Raw genomic sequence first — 22,554 nt, forward strand, 5'->3', positions numbered from 1 at the left:
TGTCCAGTGTATTCAGCCTGCTCTCTCACCTGCAGACGCGCCGCATGTGTTGGCAGCCCCTATCTGCAGCACTCTGAGAGGGATTCACAAATGATATTGCAGTCTCTCTCTCCCCCTCTCTCTCCACCCCCCCTCTCCCCCTCCCCCTAAGCACCGCACGTAAACAGGGTCGGACTTGGTCTGGATTGCTGGGTGCACAGGCCAGCAGAAAATGTTTCCCAAAAAGTGACAAACGAGGGAATATGCATTTATTAGCTCCTTTTCACCTGAATTTTTGTCAAGACGTGGTTCCACTCTTCATACATCCATTTATGCCGCTCCCTTGGGTGATATATTCACAATGTCACATACAACCACCGCTGCATGTGCTTTCCACTGTTATAGTCTTTGCATAATAGATTGAAGTTAATGCGTTCTTGGTTCATTGTGGAAGACAACTTTTACGCACTGAGGGATATAAGTTATGTGTTTCATATGACACAGCTACGAATGTCTGCCAAGCGGAGAGACGGGACGGGGCAGTGCTGTTCGTGCACTGCTGTGATTTCCTTGTGGTTACTACAGTCTGAATGCGTGTGGTCGCCTGTGGCTTCACGCGAGCTCTCTGGCGCGGTGGACTCCGTGTCTCTTCAAGCCCCGCGCTCCGTCCACTCAGCATCCAGGAATCAGACACCATGGTTATGAATTAATTTGCATAAAGAGGAATGAAGACTGACCCCCCCCCCCCCCCCCCCCCCTACACACACACACACAAAAACACACAATCACACAAGTATTTGCATCCCTCCCTCCTTTTCCCTGTGAAGCTATACGATCTTAGCGCGGTTTTTTTCATTCGGCCACTGCGCAAATCCACTTCTTCGTGTCAGATTAGATTGCGCGCTGTATTTTCTTACAACAGTTGCAGTTGAGGCGCTTGGCTGAGTAGATTTTTAAAGACACCTTCATGTCATGCTCCACCGGCATGTTTAAATCCACCCGTAGACGCGCGCAGAAGGAGCATAAATATGCATTTGCACATCAAGGTTTTCATTGCTTAAGGTAGTTTCATCTATTCTCTGCAGCACGTATGCGCATTTTCATTATATATAATGGAAAAAAAAAGAAAGGCATTGCTTTTTGTAATGTGTGAGGATTCCCTTCAACTTTGAATTGCTCTCTCCTTGTTATAGCTATAGGGACAGCGCGGCGCTCTGTGTTTGTGTGTGAAATTATACAGTGAGTGAGCGTAATGAGTGAGTGAAGAAGTGAGGGATAGTAAGATAGGAGGAAGATGAGGAGGAGAAGGATGCAGCCAGTCTCAGCAGTTGCACCTTACACAGACGGCAGACTAAATTCCAGCACTGACTTTATCCTTACTTACGAGCGCCCTCTATCGACCAGTTAAACTCAACTCAAAATGCTTTGGTTATGGCAGACAGAGAGAGAGAGAGAGAGAGAGAGGGGGGGGGGGGGCATCATTTTCATCTTTGCCTCGGTCTTCTTAAATCAAATCTTAACCCCCCCAAAGATGATCATTTATCCAGCTTTCATTAAATTTTGTAGCATGCTGTTAATTTATATATATATATATATATATATATATATATATATATATATATATATATATATATATACATATATATTCATTCATTTGGTTCAGAAATATTTGCACACAGGCAGATTTTTGTCATTTCAGATGTTTACTTTAAATTACAATGAATATGGGCTCAAAGTGCAAACTATAAGCTTTAATTTGGAGTCATTCACATCTAAGCTCTTTAGCTCTTTAAAATCATTTTGTTTAGGAGGTTCAAATGTAATGTTATATATCAAGTGAGATTGGAAAAAAGATCACACGTGTAGACAAGCATATCTACATTTACTGTCCCCTCTTTGTCTCAGGCCTGAAAACGTTGTTGTTTTGTGTTGTGGTGGGTTACGGCGTAGCTGACGCTGGTGAGTTTGCTTTCGCACTCAAGCGTAGGAGGCACACGTCGTTTTAGTGTCATGTTGCGGTTTTTCCTCCCAATCTGAAGGTGGCAGCAGGAGTGGTATTGGCCGGTAAACCCACCAGGTTGGAGTCCTTTTGATGATTCATTTCAGTTCTGGTAAGTATTTCTGTTTTAAAACAAAAATGGCATCCAGTGTTTCAGTGTCTGTATTAGCTTGTGGAAGAAAACAACAAAATAATTTGATCAGCCTCTCATCAGCCATTGGATATTGTTTTTAAAAATTTATTACACAGATTCAGCGAGAAGATCCAGAAATCTGGAAACTTGTAATCCCAAATTGACCAGTCTTAAGGGAGAACCTCGGGGTGCACATCAGGTCTGCAAGAGGTGCAGTAGGGCCTCAGGAGAAAGTATAAATCTGCCTTTACTCCCCAGTTACCAGATGCCAGTTACATTATTTTAAGATGTATTACTGCAATGAAATAAAAAAAAGAGCTAATATTCCGAAACATTATAGTTCCAACACTTAATTAAATTATGGATCAAAGAGATGTGCAGATAATTTAATTTTATTTTTAATTTTTATTTTACACACAGTCCTTTTTTTTTTTTTTTATTGTGATTTGGTGCTGTACAGCCTTGTTCATTTCTTTCCCTTAAATCAGTCCAAAAGCAAGAAATCACTTAACTCTATAATGGTGCAGTATTTGCTATTGAATGTATTCAAAGTTGTTTTGTGGGAATGTGTGGGCTGTCTCCTCAGGAACTTATTCAACAATAAAGTAAATGAGATGTCTGCAGTTGAATTCCAAATATGGAATCTGTTGCTGTGAAAAATGTGGTCAAAGGAGCTTTGAGCGTTACTTAGACAGAGGAAGAACAAAACAAATCATCACAGAGAAAAGAAGAAGAAGAAAAAAAAAGCAGTAGGAGAGGCCAAATCAACAGTTTGATGCATTCTGAAAAAAAATTCACTGGTGAGCTCGGCAACAATCTAAGGCAAATGATCACAAGTTTCCTTCCACAGTAAAGAAAAAAAAGCTCTTCACAGTGAAGAACATTCTGCAGGAGGTAAACATATCATTTTCTAAGTCTGCCATAAAGAAAATACTTCACAAAAGCAAACACAGAGGATGCAACATTTAAGCCTTAAAAATAGGAATTTAAGAAAAGAATAAAAATAGAAATAGAAAAACACTGTAAAAAGCCACGCCAGTTTAAGAACAACATTCTTTGGACAGATCAAATGTCCATAAACCTGAATGATGGAGGGGGGAAAAGTATGCTGCATTGAACTTTTGCATTGTCCTTTCTAAGTGGTCTGATTTCAAACCAATCAAGCTGTATTCAACTTGCTAAAGACAAATATAAAGGCATAAATACACCACAAAAATATAAAAGAAAATCATCTGAAAACAGCTGCAGTGGAGGCCTGGCAAGGCTTCACATAAGAGAAAAACCAGTCTTTGGTGATGTTCTGTGTTCACTGCCTGCAGAGGGTCCTCAACAAAGTATTTACAGTGAATGAGTGTTTTTTTATGTTCATGTTAATTTGATCAATTACAAATAAGCCCTTGAAAAAGAAGCTCCAAATCCTAAACACTCATTGCAGTTTGGATTTGAATACTCTTGATGGAGTTGTCACTTTAAGCCAGGACTACTCAGTTCGGTCCTATGAGTCCTTCAGGTTTTTTTAATATATCCCTGCTCCAACACAACACATTGTGCAGAACTTGATAGATTGTTGGATCCATTTAACTTGGGTCAGGTGTGTTGGAGCAGGGCACGCCCTTGTAGGACCGAATTTAGTAGCCCTGCTTTAAGCTCAACTGCATGTTCTGGATGAACTTTACCATCTATTCTTGTTTTGCACAGGCTGTAACCAGCTCAGTTTTTTTTTACTCACTGACTGTAAGTGTGATGGCTCTAAATAAATGGAACATTATCACATTGTCAACCATCTTTTCAGTAACCAGTCTAAGCTCGCTGCATCGAACAAGAACAGAGCAGAAATAATATCTGTAGCCTGAGGCTGTAGGAACACACAGATACAGAATAGTGACATAGTGTTTCTTAGACTGCATTTACCTTCGGAACCATGCAGATCAAGGCTGAAAATCATCACTGACAATCACAATCACGGTTGTGTGTAACTTCCTCTCAAGTGGATGAGTAGCCACAGATGATGCAAGGGAAAGCACTCAGTGACAATGAGGTGTTTTGAAAACGAGATGTTAAAAAAAAGTGATTCATCCTCCCACGCTATGACTGAACCTGATTACAACAAGTTCTGATCAGTGATGATGCATCCTTCTTTTACTTTTTTTTTTCATTTTAGATCCCCAAAAAAGTAATTTTCTGTCTAACCGCTTTGCATACAATGCAAATGTCAGGTCATGGCTGAATTCCAAAATGGCTCTAGCCTCAGAGAACTCATCTTAAAAGGTTTACATCATTTCAGTATTTTTGCTTATTTTGCTCACTCCCCATGGAGAGGCTAGAAGCATTAATTAAATGTGGGGGGAGAAAATGAAAAAACTGAGATGAATGTACAGTCTGCTGAATTAATGCTTTCCATTTCATAAACACAATACAAGGAAAGTCTGCCTGTCCTTATTTACATCTTACATTGGTTAATGCTTATTGTACTGCTGTGACACTGTGCAATAAATTTGCAATTATGCTGGCTGTCAACATGAAATTACACCTTTGTTGCCCAGTGAAGTGAGGATGGTAGTATTCAGATGATTGGCTGTACTGCCAAAGCACAAAAATCTACCTTATTGTTGTTACAGATTTGACACATTTTGTCAATAGGGTTCTCACTGGGAGAGCTGTTTAAATCCTAATCATGTAACAACCATTGTGCAGTTTCATTATTTTTTAATATGCAGCAAAGGAACATTTATATTATATCTGCTCTATTATATCTCTCTTTCCCTACATTCATCACAGACTGTCTGAAAAATGGAATGTGCGCTCACCAATGCTGCAGGTCAAAATTATTACCGGCATATACTAAGTGGTCACACTAAGTCTGCTCACGTTGGGTTGCAAAATAGCTAATACGCAGCATGAGCTGTGTTGATTTTTTAATGGTGGATATAAAAGCAGAATAATGTATGGAAGTGCAGACAAGAAGGCAGTGAAGAAATAACTTCGGTGTGTGAGATGTGCTATATTTATCTGCTGGAGAAGTCTATTTACACCTAGGTAGGAGACTTTTTGGCAACACTGGTTTATTCATACCTGCAGAGAGAATACACACAATTTTGTTGATATGCTTACTGACTGTGAAGGAACCAGTCAATTTATTCAAGTTTATTAGACCGTTGTGAAGTTTTCTCATAAAGAAAAGAAAAACACAATCAAGTTTGAGTTAAACGTATACCAGAGCACTGAAATAGCAGCATGGTCACATGGAAAAAGTGTGAAATAGCCACAAAATACAAATTCTGTATTTCTTGAAATTTTCATGCCACCCATAATTTTTTTTGTGTAAACTATTTTACTAAGAAATCAGTTTTTGTGTGTGTTAAACATGTTTAATGGGGTTTCCCAGCCTGTTTTCATGAAGAGGTGCAGTTACTGCACAGCAAATGATGTTGCATGTTCTTAGCATGCATTTTTGTTGTTTTGCATGTGTATATTGAGAGAATGACAACTAGCCCTGTAATTGTGCCCTAAAGTTGGAAAATATTTTTGCTTTTAATTATGTGTACACTTGTTTATTATGGCTTTTTTTGTATATTTTCTGTTTGAAGTGATGTTTGTGCATGTCCTCTAAAATCAATGTTGTGTATTTGCAAGCTGCAATATGTGAGAAACCACTAGGGGCAGTGTTGGGACCAGTTTGACTGGATGTAATGTCGGAGGATTGACAATAGTGAAAATGATGGAAAGTTTCAAAGTCAAGACATGGTGTACTTGTATTAGGGGCTATTCTTTTTTTCTGCTGTGATCTAAAAATGAACCAAATGTTAACCTTTATTGTTGCCATGTTCATAATTTTGTTTACATCCTCCAAATTCAGCAACTCTTTCCAGTCTAACTTCTCCAATGTGCACCTAAGTAGAATCCTCTAGGGACAAGTGCAGCACACCAGTCAATATGTGAACAATTAGACTAACATCAGAGCTTCCAGTGGGTTCATTTATGCTCCCATAATATATGTAAATATGTACTTCCGTGTCAAAAGTTGTCAAACGTCACTGCTTACATTCTATCATGTGGCTCAGCGTGTTCTATCAGAGTGGCTCAGGGGGTAGAGTGGTCATCTTGTAGGCTGAGGGTTCGGGTTTGATCTTCGGCCTGTCTAGCTCATGTTGAGGTGTCCCTGAGCAAGACACCAAACCCCAACATTCTCCCAATGAGTCGTGGTTAGCACCTTGCATGACAGCTTCTACCATCAGTGTGTGAATGTGATGTATAATGCAAAGCGCTTTGGGTATCATTCCAGGTACAGAAAAGCAGTATATAAATACTGACCATTTCTGATATTCTTTGCTCTGGCATTGTTGTTAGGACAAAACATCCAGAAGAGGGCAGTGCAGAGTTCACGCCTGAGTTCAGATATCATTTTCAACAACACTATAGCAAACATGGTGATGGTGGAGGAGATCTCAATAACACACATTCTCAGGTAGAAAAAAAAGAGGCATTAGACAGTAAAGGTCTGTGTAGTCAGTCATTAAATACATTGTGGCTTTCTATTCTTTTTTTCTTTCGCTGTTCAAATTTCAACAATACTGCGCAACACTGCCCCCATGATTTCCAGTGGTACAGCTGCATTCGGCTATGAATCTGCAAGCGCTCTGAAAACAGGCTGAAATATGCACAAAATAAACACGGAGAATTAACTGAAGGCTTTGTTTGTATACATATGCAAATTTAACACTGAGCATAAATTATCCCTGACCGTTAACATTTGGGGTGTTACTTTAATAGCATGCTAAGAGCAGAAAATGCACATAAATGATACCCAAAAAGTGCCAAAATAATGTTGTGCATTACAAGGAGATCTTGACTGATTTTATCTGAGGGTGCACGACTTGGCAGGCAGCAATGCATGAAATTGATATTTTTTAATGTAATACATTATCAGTGTCTGCTTTAATGAAAAGTAAGTTTTCTTTCCTAGTCTTAACCAAGTAGTTTTTGACGCCTAACCTCAACCAGGTAATTTCTAATGTGCAAAACAGCAATGTAAAAACAATCTGAATCCTAAAATTGTGATGAGGCTTTTGGTTGGATAGCTCAGTTGGCAAGGTATCCGTCTCCCGTACCCGAGTTTGAATCCCATAAGGGATGTATATTAACACCTTCCAGTGGGGTCTTTAGGCAAGACCCTTAACACTACTGCCTAACTACCTTTAGATATAAGTCGCTTTGGAGAAAAGCCTCTGCTAAATGACTGGAGAATAGAATAGTTTTTTATAGGAATCAAAATCATGAAGCTTGGCTTGATTGTCCTGTGTGTGGTTACATCATTTAACCACTTTAACCACCAAATAAGGACTTTGTCACCTCTGAAATGTGATGTATTGGTCATTTCATGACTATTTCATGAAATGCTGTGGAAATGTGTTCCTCTATTAACTTATTTTCCAGTCCTAAAAAAAAATAAATGTCTGTGAACAGGAAACAGTTGATAAAGTTACCATGACTGTTTCGTGTTTACAAGAGAGGCTGAGCTGGAAATAATTAAAGTGTGAGATGAAAAGCTCATACCAAGCGCTTTGCTTTTTGTCAAAGCAGTCTGGTGGCTTTGAAGATGGCAAAGAAGGTTGTAGTCCAGAAAAAGATGAAGCAACAAAACCTTAAACTTTATATTTTTTGCAAATTGACATAATTCTCTTGTCTTTATGTGCTACACAGCATTTTGTTCAAAATAATTCCAGAAAACTGATAATCTTATTCCACTGAGCAGTTAATGTGTTGCCCTGTTGCATGAAAAACAGAAAATCTGCATCTCCAGAATTTAACTGGTAAATTATCTTTGTATCACTTTGTCATGAGACGGGGTTGTAATATAAATAATGTAAAGGGTGAGACACAGGAATATACTAAAGCAATGATTTTTTTTTTTTTTTTTTAGCACAATGATCAGTGCAGGTCTGTTACTCATACCATCGTATCGCCATGTTTTCTGAACTGTTTTGATAGCATATGCAGCATTTATTACGTACATTCCTGAAGCTTGTTTCCCTGCAGTATCCCAAAGCTGAAAAACTGGGAAACTGCTTCACTTTATGGCTGATTTTTACTTTAACCTCTGTGTCACATACTAGTAACTGGATATCAACACACTAGCTGCTTTTAAAGTGCACTGATTCATCAAAGAAATGCAACTGGATATTACTGAAGTAAGAGAGCAGAAGATAGAGTGAAAGGGAAGGAGCAAGAGATAAGCCAAGAGTCAACACTGAACTGACTTCTACGAACTGAATAGAGCTCAAAACACATGTAGAATGAAAGATGGACACTAAATTAGCTGCCGTTAGGGGTGCCTGACTGAGAAAGTTCTTTATGGACCAGCTTGTGGGAGCTGCATTTATGTGGGCAAGCCAATTAAGACTCACATTTTAGGTCAGTATGATGACTTTCATGGGCATCAAATTGAGCCACAGGCCTTGTATTCTTTCAATAAAGCATTGTGGAGGTGTGAAAAACTATGTGTTTATTTTTCCACAAAATTTGTAAGAAAAACAACAACAAAAAAAATCCAAGTCATTTTTCTGTTCAAGACCAGCTTGATGTGGTCTGTTTTATGTGTGTGCAACATGTGGTTGTTCACAATTAACTTAAGAGTGGTGCACATGAGAGGGATTGTTAAGGTAAACACCAAAGTGCAATTCTAGCTGGTCTAGCATTCAATATCATGTGAAACAACAAAAATAGTATAAAGTCACGGTAAAACAATGAGAAGGAATGTAAAGAAAATTGCGTGAATAGATGTTACACATCACGTTACAGTATATATTGATTCTATTTTATGAAAGCCAATAAATTTGGCCCTTCTCAGTCTGCAGTTAGATAAAGGTGAGTTGTCCACCACTGAACTCATCCATTCAAAGTGTTTTATTGCTAGTCCTCCTTTGTGGCAGAAAATTTTTAAAAGTTGGGAATTGAGCAGTGTACTCATTGCAATGTTAACAATTTAGTAGCTGTGAGTATTTCTGTCAGCAAAGTGCAGATTTTTCATATGACACTCGCAAAATTGACAGTTCTATTACAGGTGCGGCTTTGAAGTGCTGAATTCTCTGGTATTTCTTAATGAGGAGAACAGGTTTTATGTATTGAAGGGAAACGGACAAGACACAATTCACAAAAGCTTTGCTGAACATTATTAGTCTTCTATCAGAAAAAAAAAATGTTGGTTTCTACAGAAATCTCATCTCAGACGTTTGCTGCGTTACGTGTTTTGAAAGTGGACATTTTTTCAAGAGAAATGAGAGAATTTTTGGTCACTCTTTTGCAATGTACTCTGTAGTTAGAAACAGCTGGGTCAAGGCTTCAGGATGCATGCAGCTGCATAACTGGATTTCACTTTCAGCATTTTATTATGCAGTCATTGTGATCTGGGCATTTACAGTATGTTATGTCTTGACATCTGGATTGCTCTTCAAACTCCAATTGAGCTGTACAAATAAAAATCAACTTTGTTCTGTTTTCTGTGGCAGTCATTGCTTTGTCTGTTCATACAACCTCAATTCCAAAATAGTTGAGATACTGTGTAAAATGTAAATTGAAAGTGAATGTATTGATTTACATATTTAATAAACCCACATTTTGTTCTCAATAGAGCACCAACAACATATCTGATGTTGATACTGACACATTTTACTTTTTCATAGAAAATATTTGCTCATTTTGAACCTGGTGGCAGCAACACAACTTAAAAACACTGGATCAGAGGCAAAAAAAAGGCTGGAAAAGTAGTTGGCACAGAGCAAAAACAACTGGAGGAGGATTTGGCAACTACTGTACCTAGGTTCATTAGCAACAGGTCAGTAACACGTCTGTGTATAAAAGGATCATGTCAGAGAGACAGAGCCTCTCAGATGTCTCACGTTTATTTATATTTTATGCAGCATCCTTTTTTTCTGGAATTGGGCTTGTAATTTAGCAAAAAGGAAGTAAGTCTGTGACCTTTTCTTAATTTCTGACCTCACATCCCTCATGATGTCCTGAAGCTTCTTTTCTAACCTTTTCCTGTACACCTCCTTGCAATCTTTGTTTCAAGTTGTTCTTGTGTAGTCTTCAATAATGACTTGTCTCCCTACCGTAAAGGCTTTTTCAGGACACTGGTGACCAGGTCTCTTTATTAAGAAAACTGTTCTTGTGGGGATTATGCTGTCCACAGACAAGATGACGTAATCTTACATAAAATCATTAATGGCATTGATGTCATCTTCATGTGGCTTACAAAAGGCATTCTAGTCTGCAGCCTCAATAGGGTGTTTACCCTATTAAAGCATTATTTAGCTTCATTAGACCAGGTTTTAATAGTCTGCTTGATGACTGGTCGCTGCTGAACGATGGGATTGTAGGTGGAGATGAGAAGAACTGGATTATGATCTGATCTTCCTAAAGGAGACAGGGTAGAGAGGCTGTATAAATTTCTTACTTTTTCATTAAATAAATCTCATTTTCTCTGATGCAGCAGCTGACAAACTGTTAGCATGTTTGCAGTGTAGCAGTGAGGGGAAACATTGGTGAAATGTCCAGAGATCACTGTGAATGTGTTAGGATGTTATGTTTGTAGCCTAGCAACAACTGAGCTGTTAACATCACAGATTGCATCCATACGGTACCTAGTGAAATATAAACCGCTACTAGAATAACACATCCAAACTCAAACCTTATGTAATGAGGACCGAATGCATGGGTTTGATCTATTTATTGAATAAATTGTTTTGATTTAAAGTACATTCAATATTTATTCTTTTTGGGGATTTTGCTTTTACCTTGAGTTGTCGTGTTTTTACTGGCGCCCCCTGGAGGCCCAAACAAAACCACAACTAAATGAGCCCAAATGAAAACAGGTGTGAGCTCCTCGGCAGGATTTAAGTGGAACCAAGGCAGTGGTAGTTTTAAAGCTAACTTTGTAGTGTGATTTTAACTCTGCTGACCCTGCTTAACCAAATTTTAGCATTATTTTTAAAGAAATATCCTATGGCCACCACAACAGTAACACTTTGGCTTTCTGGGTGCAGATCCCCTCCTTTACATGTCCAGGATGACATAATCTGTTGTTGACAAGGACTACAATAACTCCAACTTAATTTTTCAACTTAATCTGCTTGTACTGTCTTAAAGCAGACACAGCATGTAAGTCCAGGATATGTTTCAGCATCCATGTCTCAGTAGAACACGTCATATTGATAAAACTATACAACTCTCTGAGCATCACTTACATTACTGCAATATCATCTAGTGTAATATATTTTTAACTCCCTTAAATAAGCTGGAAATCCTGCAAAAGAAAGTTATACGTGCCTTGTCATGGTCTAAGTTTAATTCTTACATTAAACCCCTTTTTCATCATTATAACCTCTTTAGGCTTGCTGAGTTTAATTATACTATTGCTTGTAATGTACCAGGTTGTCCATAAATTTAACCATAAATTATGTAACCTTATTCCAGTCTTCATTCCCATGCACACCTATGTTACTAAGAATAAAAATTACCCGGTAAAAAAACAAACTAAAATGTACCACCTTTAGCATAGTGTGCAAAGAACCACAAATTTGGAATGAACTTGATGAGCAACTGAAAATGTCTAACTCCATCTCCATCTTCAAGAAAAAACTAAAAATGAAACTTAGGCAATTAATGATATTTAAAACTTTGTCTATGAATGAATTTATTTATACCCCAAGCATCTTTGTTCTCCTGATTTCTCTCTATTGTTTAAATTATTCTTTATGTCTTGACCATATATCTTAAATTATCAATTTAAGATATTTTTGTTTGTTTACGTTGCATGCCTACTTGTTTAGTAAATGTAACCACAGTATAACTGGTCCACATTCTGTCCACCACATTCTCATTTGTAGAAAACTGGGCCCCCTATTAAAAGCTTTGAGTAGCTTCCATGGGGGTGACCCATTCACAATCCTACCACTGTAAAAATGTACACTTGAAATGTTGTATTTCTCTATATGTGCATGTGTGTGAAAAACTAAACTAAACCAACACATAAAACTGCTTTCTCTGTATTCCTTCTGTGTCCTTGTTAGCTCTTAAAGCTCGTCCATTTTATTAGCTAGCAATCTCATATTTCCCATAACACCATTTGGTTGTTATAGGTAGTTCCACGTTATGAAATAATTTATTTTTTCAAACATTACTTCTACATTTTTGCCTAGTTTTGTTAATGTATCAGTTGTAACACATTATCCATTTTTAGTAATCTGAGGTCATATTCGCCTAATTTTTAGACTTAGTAAAATATGTATGTGCCCTCATCTTCCTTCCTGCCTTCCTTTGTGTGTGTCTATATGTGCAATGTTATGTGTGGGAGTAAGTTATCTATTGATGCTTTCTTAGCATATTTGCAGGTTTTTCTTTAAAAATGTGAACATGCTATTGTCACTAGTTGAATGTGCTGACTGCATGTCCTCAGGAGAGAAACACAACCATCCGTCTAGAATGTGTAAAAAGTCGGCAGGATGGCGGGCAGGCAGCCAGCCAGGCTACTCTTGGGTAAGTCTTTGTAGTGTTGCCCAAGAGGTAATATGTCACGGCATCCTCTACTTTGAACGGCACAGAGAGACTTCAACAAGGAGTGACTCAACAACACAGAGAAGTAAAGTCCAGCACAATGGTGGTGTAGCTCAGAAAGCCTTTTTCTTTTCAAGTCCCTCTGGCAAATTGCTATTTTGAGACTCCCAATGCCTTGTTCTGCCTTCCCCTGGGATTTTAAAGAAATTTTGAAGAGATCACAACAAAATTTGGTTGGTTCAGAAAGATAGTTATAAAGGGTTAAGTGAAGGGAAATTTTTACAATGAATATGCAGTAATTTTGCTTCTTTATTGGAACTGAAATCCAAATAAAATATTGTGAAAAAGTTTTGAGTTTCATGAATTATATTAGTCACAGATTTCACACCATGACTGTAACAGTGTGTTGGCTGGCATCAGCATATGTATGGGTAAACTGAATTTAGAGATATCCTCGGCTAAAATGTGTAAAAAATCGCAGTATAACAGAACAGAGTCAGCCAGTGGCATATTAGGAAATTCACACATTTAAGTAATGCAAGTCAAACAAAACAACCAAAACACAAGGCTTCCAGAAATAATAGAATTAAGTATTTAATTTGTAATGCTTGTCTATTACACATGATCTTGGTAGAGCTTGGTAGATCTTGCCACATTCATGAAGCCCAACTTGAATGGATTTTTTTGGCCCACGTATATCAAGGGCCCATTCACACAAAGATAGCCTGGGGGACTCTGTTTGGTTGGACGGGGAATTTCGAAAAATTACCCATCTTCCTTTTCTTCGGTTTGGTTTGCTTTCACACTAAACTTTATTCAAGAAGATCAAATCGCCTGTATGTTACAGTTAAAATTGCTGCCCAGGGTCAATATTCCCCAAAACAACTACTGGCCAAAAAGAAAGTAGAAGAAAATCTGGCTCATCAACTGGCCAGGACTGAAAATGGCTAGTTCACTGCAACTTAACAATGAAGCAATACCAAGTTAACGCAGTCTTGGGGTTTCTTTTTTTAGTTTGGTGTTCAAACCTAATGCAATTTTCCCAAAAAGCTGTCCAGTATGAGTAGCAGGAGAGGCAGCAAGAGATCTGTTGCACTACAATATGGTCTGCTTCACTTCCTGTCTTTGGTTTGCTGGACGCCTTCACATTGCAAGTGGATCCCACTAGTGTTCACTTGCAAGTGAACCAAGACCCTGAGTTTTCAAGCAGACCAGTGCTCACTTCTTTGGTCCGCATCTGACTATAAGCATCCACACTACTCTAAATAAACCGTACTATCTGTGGAAGCGGACCAAACAGCACTGGTGTAAATGTGCCCTAAAGTTACAACGAATTTGACTCACCAGTAGATTTCAATGTACTTAGCCTAAAATTTCTGAACTAATGGTTTATAAAACTCATAAACCTATATTTTATACTACTACTAACTACTAATAGAAAATAAACAACAAATCAAATGGTGAAACTAGAACATTTTATCATTTTGTGGAAAATATTAGTTCATTTTTGATGGCAGGAACACATCTGCGAAAAGTTGGATAACATATACTAAGCTAATATTGTTAATAGATAGATAGATCTATAGATCATAAGATAGATATAGTTAATTTTATTTGGGTCTTTATTTAATTTTAGCCCACGCTAATAATCTAATTAATCTTTCAAAGGATCAGGCACTTACAAGCCCTGGCACCATATCAGCCCAGTCAGTACAAAGGGCATACACATTGTGTAGGCATTAGTCACCCCCACCCAGGCAGTTAGTCACCCAGTCACAACTTAATCACTGACACCAGCAACAGAAGGGACATGCTGCTTTTCAAAACCCCTTCAAACTTCAAAAGGGGACCTCTCAAAGCAGCCTTTCAGAAGCCATCTTTCAATCAGACAAGGGCCGTTGTTGCTGCTTCAAATGGATTGATTTGGGGCAAATTTGTTCTGAAGCAACTTATATTGTGATAATTCCACTGTCAACACTCTAAAGCCCTCCTCTCAATGAACTCAGCACTCTTCACAGAGAAAGAGCCTTGTAAATCTGACACTTAAAAGGAAAGTTTAGCACAATAACCCCTCTAATACTGAACCATTCAAATCAATTCTCCCAATACAGATGAAAAAGAAAAAGAAAAAAAAAGACACCCGGAGCATGTTACTGTAGCTACACTACTAGAATGTGTTGAGGCAGTAATAAGGGTGAATTACTCCTCCCTTTCCTGTGACCTAAAAATTGCAGAGCACACTAAATCTTGCCCCTGTGTCAGACAGCAGTTATTTGCATGCATTAAAGTGAAAATAGCAGCTCTGTTTCATGACACTCATTTTTTGTCAGTGTAGACAGTTGCAGATTGTCCCCCACTCTGTCCCACCCTCCCTCAACTTCAGCTGCTGGGTGGAAAAAAAATGTGTGAGGGGTAGTCATTTCCAATGCATAGTTACTTCTTGAGTGCCACTGCTCTGTTTATATGTATGTGAGTTTGGCTGTTTGCCTGTCTGTCTGGTCCACCCGTCATGTGTTTATATGTTTATGAACAGCGTCTTAGTGCTTGTGTGTACCGTCCCACTGTCTCAGCTGAAAATGATAAGACACCTGCTTGCCGATTCGGAGCTGGCTGTCAGAAACAGGAAAGAAACTGGTGGAGGGGAAAAAAAAGCCCACCCCGGCAGCCCTGAGATGTATCTATTCTGGCTCCCCGCTTCCCTCAGGCTGCTGGTAGGAGACTTCAAAATGGCTCCACTCCCTGCCACAGAGTGGGCTCTGCCCTGTCAAAATGTCTTTGAATGGAAAACATAGCCTGAAAAGTTTCCTCCCCTCTCTCTCTCTGTTTTCCCCTATTGTTTTTCTCTCTTGCTCCCTCATTCTCTTCCACTCTGCTTCCCTCTCCCCTTTCTGTCCATCCTTCATCGCTCATTGAAAGGGCATCTCATCCCCACCAGTGAGGCTCTCATTGAATGCTGACTTTACTCTAAGAAAAAGAAAAAAAAAATCTCTCATCCTCTGCCTCCCCTCTCTTGCTGGAGCCCTGCCAGAGCTCTATGTCTGGGTGAGGTAGATGCCAGTCATTCAGAAGACCATTCTTCACTAAAGCATGATGTATATCTCCTGGGTCATGTCTGTGAAACAGTGTAAGTTTGGTGCATTTGTCAGAAGTGATTGTGATCTGTGCAGCCAACAGCATTGCAAACTAAATAAAAACCTATGAAGCCAATCAATGGGGGGATCAATAAACAAGGGGCACTGTAATGACAGAACTGATAGTCAAAAGTATGTGCATGTGAACATTATGGCCACGTATAACAGCTTTAATTTATCATTCTCAGTGGTAAGTATATAAAGTTGTGTCTACTTTACTGTTTAACATCTCAAAGCATTAGTGAAGATGTGGGGATGCATACCAAAATATTTCTTTCTAGTATTTTTGGATTGCTAGCATTACTGGATTACCAAGGTCAAAATCAAACCTTGTGTGGGTTCTTTGCAGAGCAAGTAAGTTCAGCATTAAGCTAAAAGAAGAAAAAAATAAACTTGTTGTGGACCTTCTTTCCTTTTAGATTGAGTGTGCATTCTTAATATTTTTTTTCTTTGGTTGGTTGCATATTTATTACCTTCTTATCTGACAGACTTAAACCCACATATCAATTTTGTTGCAACAATTCCTAGTGTAAGCCTGGTAATTTAGTCCAGTCTCAATACCAATCGTGAAATAATTATATTCCAAAAAATTGTAGGATTTGTACTTTACATGTCCAACCGGTTTTATGTGTTTAGCCAAAGTAGGCAGACCTTAATGCAGGAAAATTATGTTTTGATTAGTTTATATTATAACTTAAATTTAATAATTAGTAAATTAGTAATGAAACAGTGACTGAAAGAAAACAAATGGCAGAAAAATTTCACAATTTCAGACAAATTTAAATTTAAGTTAGAAAATTTCATCCATCCATCCATTTTCTGCCGCTTATCGCGGGTCGCAGGGGCAGCTGCCTAAGCAGGGAAACCCAGACTTCTCTCTCCCCGGCCACATTTACCAGCTCATCCGAAGGGATCCCAAAGCGTTCCCAGGCCAGCCGAGAGATGTAGTCAGTCCAGCGCATCATAGGACGTGCCTGGAACACCTCACCAGGGAGGCGTCCAGGAAGCATCCTAACCAGATGCCCGAGCCACCTCATCTGGCTCCTCTCGATGTGGAGGAGCAGCGGCTCTACTCTGAACCCCTTCCAGATCACCAAGCTTCTCACCCTATCTTTAAGGGAGAGCCCGGCCACCCTGCGAAGAAAACTCATTTCGGCCGCTTGTACTCATGATCTTGTTCTTTCGGTCACTACCCACAGCTCATAGCTCTCGATTTACCGGTCGATCTACGTCATCACATCATCCACAAAGAGAAGACCCAATCCTGAGGCCACCAAACCGGATCCCCTCAACACCTCGGCTGCGCCTAGAAATTCTGTCCATAAAGGTTATAAACAGAATCGGTGACAAAGGGCAGCCTTGACAGAGTCCAACCCACACTGGAAACGATTCTGATTTACTGCTGGCAATGCTGTCGTACAAGGACCGGACAGCTCGTACAATCACGCCCCTCCAGGTCTCGCTGTCATTGCCCACGTGAGCATTGAAGTCCCCCAGCAAAACGAGGGAGTCCCCAGAAGGAGTGATCTCCAACACCCCTTCCAAGGACTCCAAAAAGGGTGGGTACTCTGAACTGCTGTTTGGTGCATAAGCACAAACAACAGTCAGGACCCATCCCCCCACCCGAAGGCAGAGGGAGGCTACCCTTTCGTTCACCGGGGTAAACCCCAATGTACAGGCACCAAGTCGTGGGGCAATGAGCATGCCCACACCTGCTTGGCGCCTCTCACCAGGAGCAACACCAGAATGCAAGAGGGTCCAGCCCCTCTCAAGGACAGTGGTTCCAGAGCTCAGGCCGTGCGTCGAGGTGAGTCCAACTATATCTAGCTGGAACTGTTCAACCTCGCATACCAGCTCAGGCTCCTTCCCTGCCAGAGAGGTGACATTCCACGTCCCTAGAGCTAGCTTTTGCAGCCGAGGATCAGACCGCCAGGGTCCCCGCCTCTGGCAGCCGCCCAGCTCACACTGCACCCGACCCCTATGACCCCTCCTGCAGGTGCTGAGCCCACGGGAGGAGAGGCCCATGTCACCCTTTCGGGCTGAGCCCGACCGGGCCCCATGGGCAAAGGCCCGGCCACCAGGCGCTCGCCACCTCCAGGCCTGGCTCCAGAGGGGGGCCCCGGTGACCCACGTCCGGGCAAGGGAAACCTTGGTCCTTGCTTTCTCATCACCATAGAGTTTTTTTTTTTATTAAAAAAAAAAACTGAAGTGGTGGAGGATGAAGGACAGGCAAGTGTTGATAAAAGTTTATCAGCTGGCAGCAACTCATATTACTACCTAATCAAGTGGCAGCATGGAGGTCAAAAGGGATTACAGTGTTCAGTGGGAGCAGGGACTTCCTACGACTGAGGAAAGTAAACAGAAAGATGCTCTGTCATATGTGAGGAACAGCGATGCAGAAATCAGCACCGAATATTTAGAAAAACAACCGAAAGCATATTAAAATTGAAATAAAAATGGTCAATGCAAGTGTTGAATTAGATACAAAATAATCTAACTTACACTGACAGGTAATAATAAATACTTTGCCTAGTAATTAATGTAGTCTGATGAGCTATAAAGAATATTGTTTCCTAATGTAATAAGCCACAAACTGTTCTGGAATTCAGTAAAAATAAAACACAGATTCCAGCACATTTTGCAAGCAATGAAACACAAAGAAAAAAAAAACAAAAAAACTATTTGGTAATAATTTTCCAACCTCTGATATTTTTTTGTTAATTTGTTTTGAAAGTGACCATAAAACGTTATTTCTAAATGTCATTGGTTTGATTGTGGACAATCATTGGTTTAACCATATGTTTGAGAAAATACCAGAAGGGGATTAGAGATCATGTCATGACAAATGTGAACAGTAAAATATTTAACTTGTAGCATATCATTATGTGGAAGCCAATGATCATTCATTTCATAAGACGGATATTAAATGTATCTGGCTAAATTTGGTCCCTAAGGTGTTTCACATTTAAAGCTGATCCAATAATTCTCCTATGACAATGTCTCCAAACTCAATTTGCTCATGCTTTTCCCATTATTTCAGGTGGCTTCATCACCTGTGGCCAGGAGGAACTACCTAATGGCCATTTCTATTTGATAATTGGTTATCTTGACATTTCAAACTGGCTCCATAATTTGTTCATCTCTATTGTGAGTGGCTCTTTGATTAGAGTGTGCCTGTGCTTAGCTCATCATTCCCAGAAAAGATTTGGGGTCATCAGCAAATTACATGGTTGGCATTCATTGGACATGTTCATTAAAAGTGGCAGTTTCTCCTAACCAATCCAACCAACGACTTAAGAGAAACCTCCAATGCTAACCCAGACGACTAGTCCCAGAAAGCAAATTGGCAGCTAAAAACAATGGAATTTAAGTGGTTGTTTGTGAAAATATCTAAAAATGTGCATCAGATGGTGCTGATGCTGCTGTTAAATATAGCCTTCAGGACAGGGAGAGATATGTCCCATGACATATGCAAGAAAAAGGGTGATCTGTGCACAATAAATTAAGTAAAAAAGAAGTGAATGTCCTTGTGAAAGTCTTCATATGAGTAAGGTCTCAGACTAAGCCTTCAATCTCTCCACGATGCTCATCTCAGTAATAATTCATTCTGCATCCTCAGAAATGGAAAATATTGATTTTCAATGACTAACACCCTAAACCAGCATGCAGTCCAGCCCTAAGATTGTTGGTAAAGTAAAAAATAATGTGGCATCTCCCCAAAGAATCTCGTGCTTCTGCTCCAGGCATGATAAAACAGACACATCCAAGTTAACAGCCAGAGCAGCTATTGTTATCACAACTAATTAGGAGATAAGTTCTTGCTGCGTTCAAGAGGCTAAAATTGACAGATGATATTTGCTGCAGTGTTCACATTGGCAGCTATTACTGTTTGTATGGAGGCGTGTTTCTCTGCAGACACAGCTGTCAACAACAAAGTGGCAGGATCTGGTTCAAAATTAAAGTCTGAAGAGGTTGAGGATTTATTTGGCAGTCTGTCTAGTCAACATGTTGTTTGTGTTATTAATTTATAACCAAGTGTTTTTCTCCTTCAGGCTCAATGGTAAAGAGCATGCCTTTCAGCTCATAATGAGTAGTAAATGATTTATATGTATATATTTTATATGTAATGTATTCTTCATTGAAACTTTTCAAACTTGACCCTACAATTTGAGCATATGCTGATGTTAGAATTCAGTCTGTGCAGACCAAAGCAGCCTCAGAGAGAGCACAAATACAATATAGTGTCTACGCAAACTGATGTGTGATGTTATCTTCACTTTATTATTGTTGATGAGGAAAAAACAGGGATATAAATTAGGTCCTGAATATACTGTAGCTTAGAGAGTGCCGGTTAGGGCTGGGCAACATATCGAAATATTCAAATATATCATGACTTTTTCCGCACAAAATATAGAATAAGGGAATATTGTTTATATCAAGATAGCTTGTTTTAAGTTTGAACTATATTTTCTTTTTGCATATAGCAAAACTGTATTTTTGTCATGGTCACTGAAAAACTTTCATTCATTTTGTTTTAGGAGTATTTAAATTTGCAATGGACTGGTGACCTGTCCATTGTGTTCCCAGCCTCTCACCTGTTAAATGCTGGGTTAGGCTCCAGCTGCCCCGTGACCCTTCATTGGACGAAGCAGTATAAGTAATGGATGGATGGAGTGTTTAAATTAAAATTCAACTACTTTAATTTCAGTCAACTCTTAATGCATGTGCTGCTGATCCTTAATAAAAGGGCATTTAGCACTGAAGGCTGTGAATTAGAACTGTCTCTTTGGTTACTTCACAAAGAAAAAATTATAGAGATATATATTATATATTGTCTTTAGGTAAAAAATATCAAAATATGACATTTGGTTGGTGTCGCCCAGCCCTACTGCTGGTGTATGAAGGATATTTGAGTTAGCTTTCAAAATTCTTAATGAGTTGGGAGCATCAATAAATTCATATTGAAATATAGCCAGTACCATCTTCAGATAAGGAACATATTGTATGGGAAATAGCCATGGTTTATTTTAAATGCACAAATACCAGGGCTCAACTCATCTGCCATTATGCAGAATAAGGACATAAACTAATCCGATATCCCAGCAGATCCTGAACATGAAAAAAAAAATAAATAAAAAAAAATAAATAAATAATAATAATAATAACAATAATAATAATAATAATAATAATAATAATAATAATAATAATAATAATAATAAATAAATAAAATGTTTGTTGAATAACCTACACCAGCATGGGGTGTTGACAATGATGGTTTAGAGTTTTTAAACAAACAAAAGTTAATCTTACCATCATGTTGTTGCACAGAAAGCTGCAGCTCATCTGTATAAATATACAAAACTACAAGTTACATTTTACAATAATAGCAATAATATACTTTTATCATGGGGTAATAATCAGACTTTTACACTTTTTTTCTGAAAGAGGAGAGTCATTGCACACATTTAAATCATTTTTCAACACATTACACTTGGGATTTAACTTTTTTCATTTTTTTCAATTTTGGAAGAATCTTGATTGCTACTGATTAAGCCCACTCATTTTAGCTCCATATCTATAATTAGTTATTTCTAAAAACCTTTTTTAAATGTAAAAAATCAGTAAATCATTTGTGCATTTTACTGTGCTTCCAAGCTAAATGCTGCATTTATGCAGTAAAACAAGAACTTTTTTTAATCCCTTTTCAGTCTACACAATTTTAAATTCAATCCAGACTTTGAGTCCAAATGAAATTGAACTGTGTGATAGCTAAAGATTTACAGCTCTTATACTAAAATCCATGAATTCATTGTGTCTGTATCAATGTCAGCAATAATGTGATTGTCAGGACTGATCAACAGATTATCTGAGCTTAATATTTCTGTTGCAAGCTGCTTCTTGAATTACTAATTCCCATTCAACCTAACATGCTACTGGAAAGATTTCAGTGATTATGAGCTGTGATTTTTCCAGACTCATTTTAATCTCAAACCCTCACACCTAACAGCAGTTTATCCACAAAGCAGGATACAGTCGTCCACTGTGTGAGATAAGGTTCCCTTCTTTGAAAATTACAAAAGGAATATTTTTAGGGATGAAAGGCTCTGGTTTTACTGATTAGAATTAAAAGTATAATGCATAAAATCCCCTCCATCATCTCTTTGTTTCAAAGCACAGAGAGATGACAGAGGGATTAAACGGCATTGTTATTTTTTGTAAATTTGTGTGCATCAATTACAGCTAGCCCTACTACAAAAGCATTTAGCAATAATACCATCATAGGAAAATGAATACAGAAGATGATTAAAAAAAGAGAACAAATCTGCAGTCTTCTTCTTTGTCAGGGAAAATTTTAAAACTCTAATTCTGTGTGCAGTTATATAAATATATTTCTATGTATTTCACACATGAAACTCATAAAAACAAATTCAGTTATGCATAGGTCTACCTATCATGGTTTCTCTTGAGTCTCTTTAGTTACATATCCAGCTGTTTTCTAACATATTGTCCTTTATCACAAGTTTCAGCTGTTATTGATCTGGCTTCTCCTTTTTTTTGTTTTGAATGGGATGATGGCCTCTGTTGTTGAATTAAATTCTGGGTCCGTTGTTTCATTTTGCTAGCATAGCGTGAGGTGGATTTAGAAAAAACTTTTTTGAAGCAGCAGTGGGAAACTAACGTGCATTTGAACTGTTCTAAGCATTAGGTCTGTGTGAATCCTAGCTAAGGCACCTCTTGTTTTATGTACGAAGTAGGTATAT

Source organism: Melanotaenia boesemani, chromosome 5 (genome assembly GCF_017639745.1).
Source record: "Melanotaenia boesemani isolate fMelBoe1 chromosome 5, fMelBoe1.pri, whole genome shotgun sequence".
NCBI lineage: Eukaryota > Metazoa > Chordata > Actinopteri > Atheriniformes > Melanotaeniidae > Melanotaenia > Melanotaenia boesemani.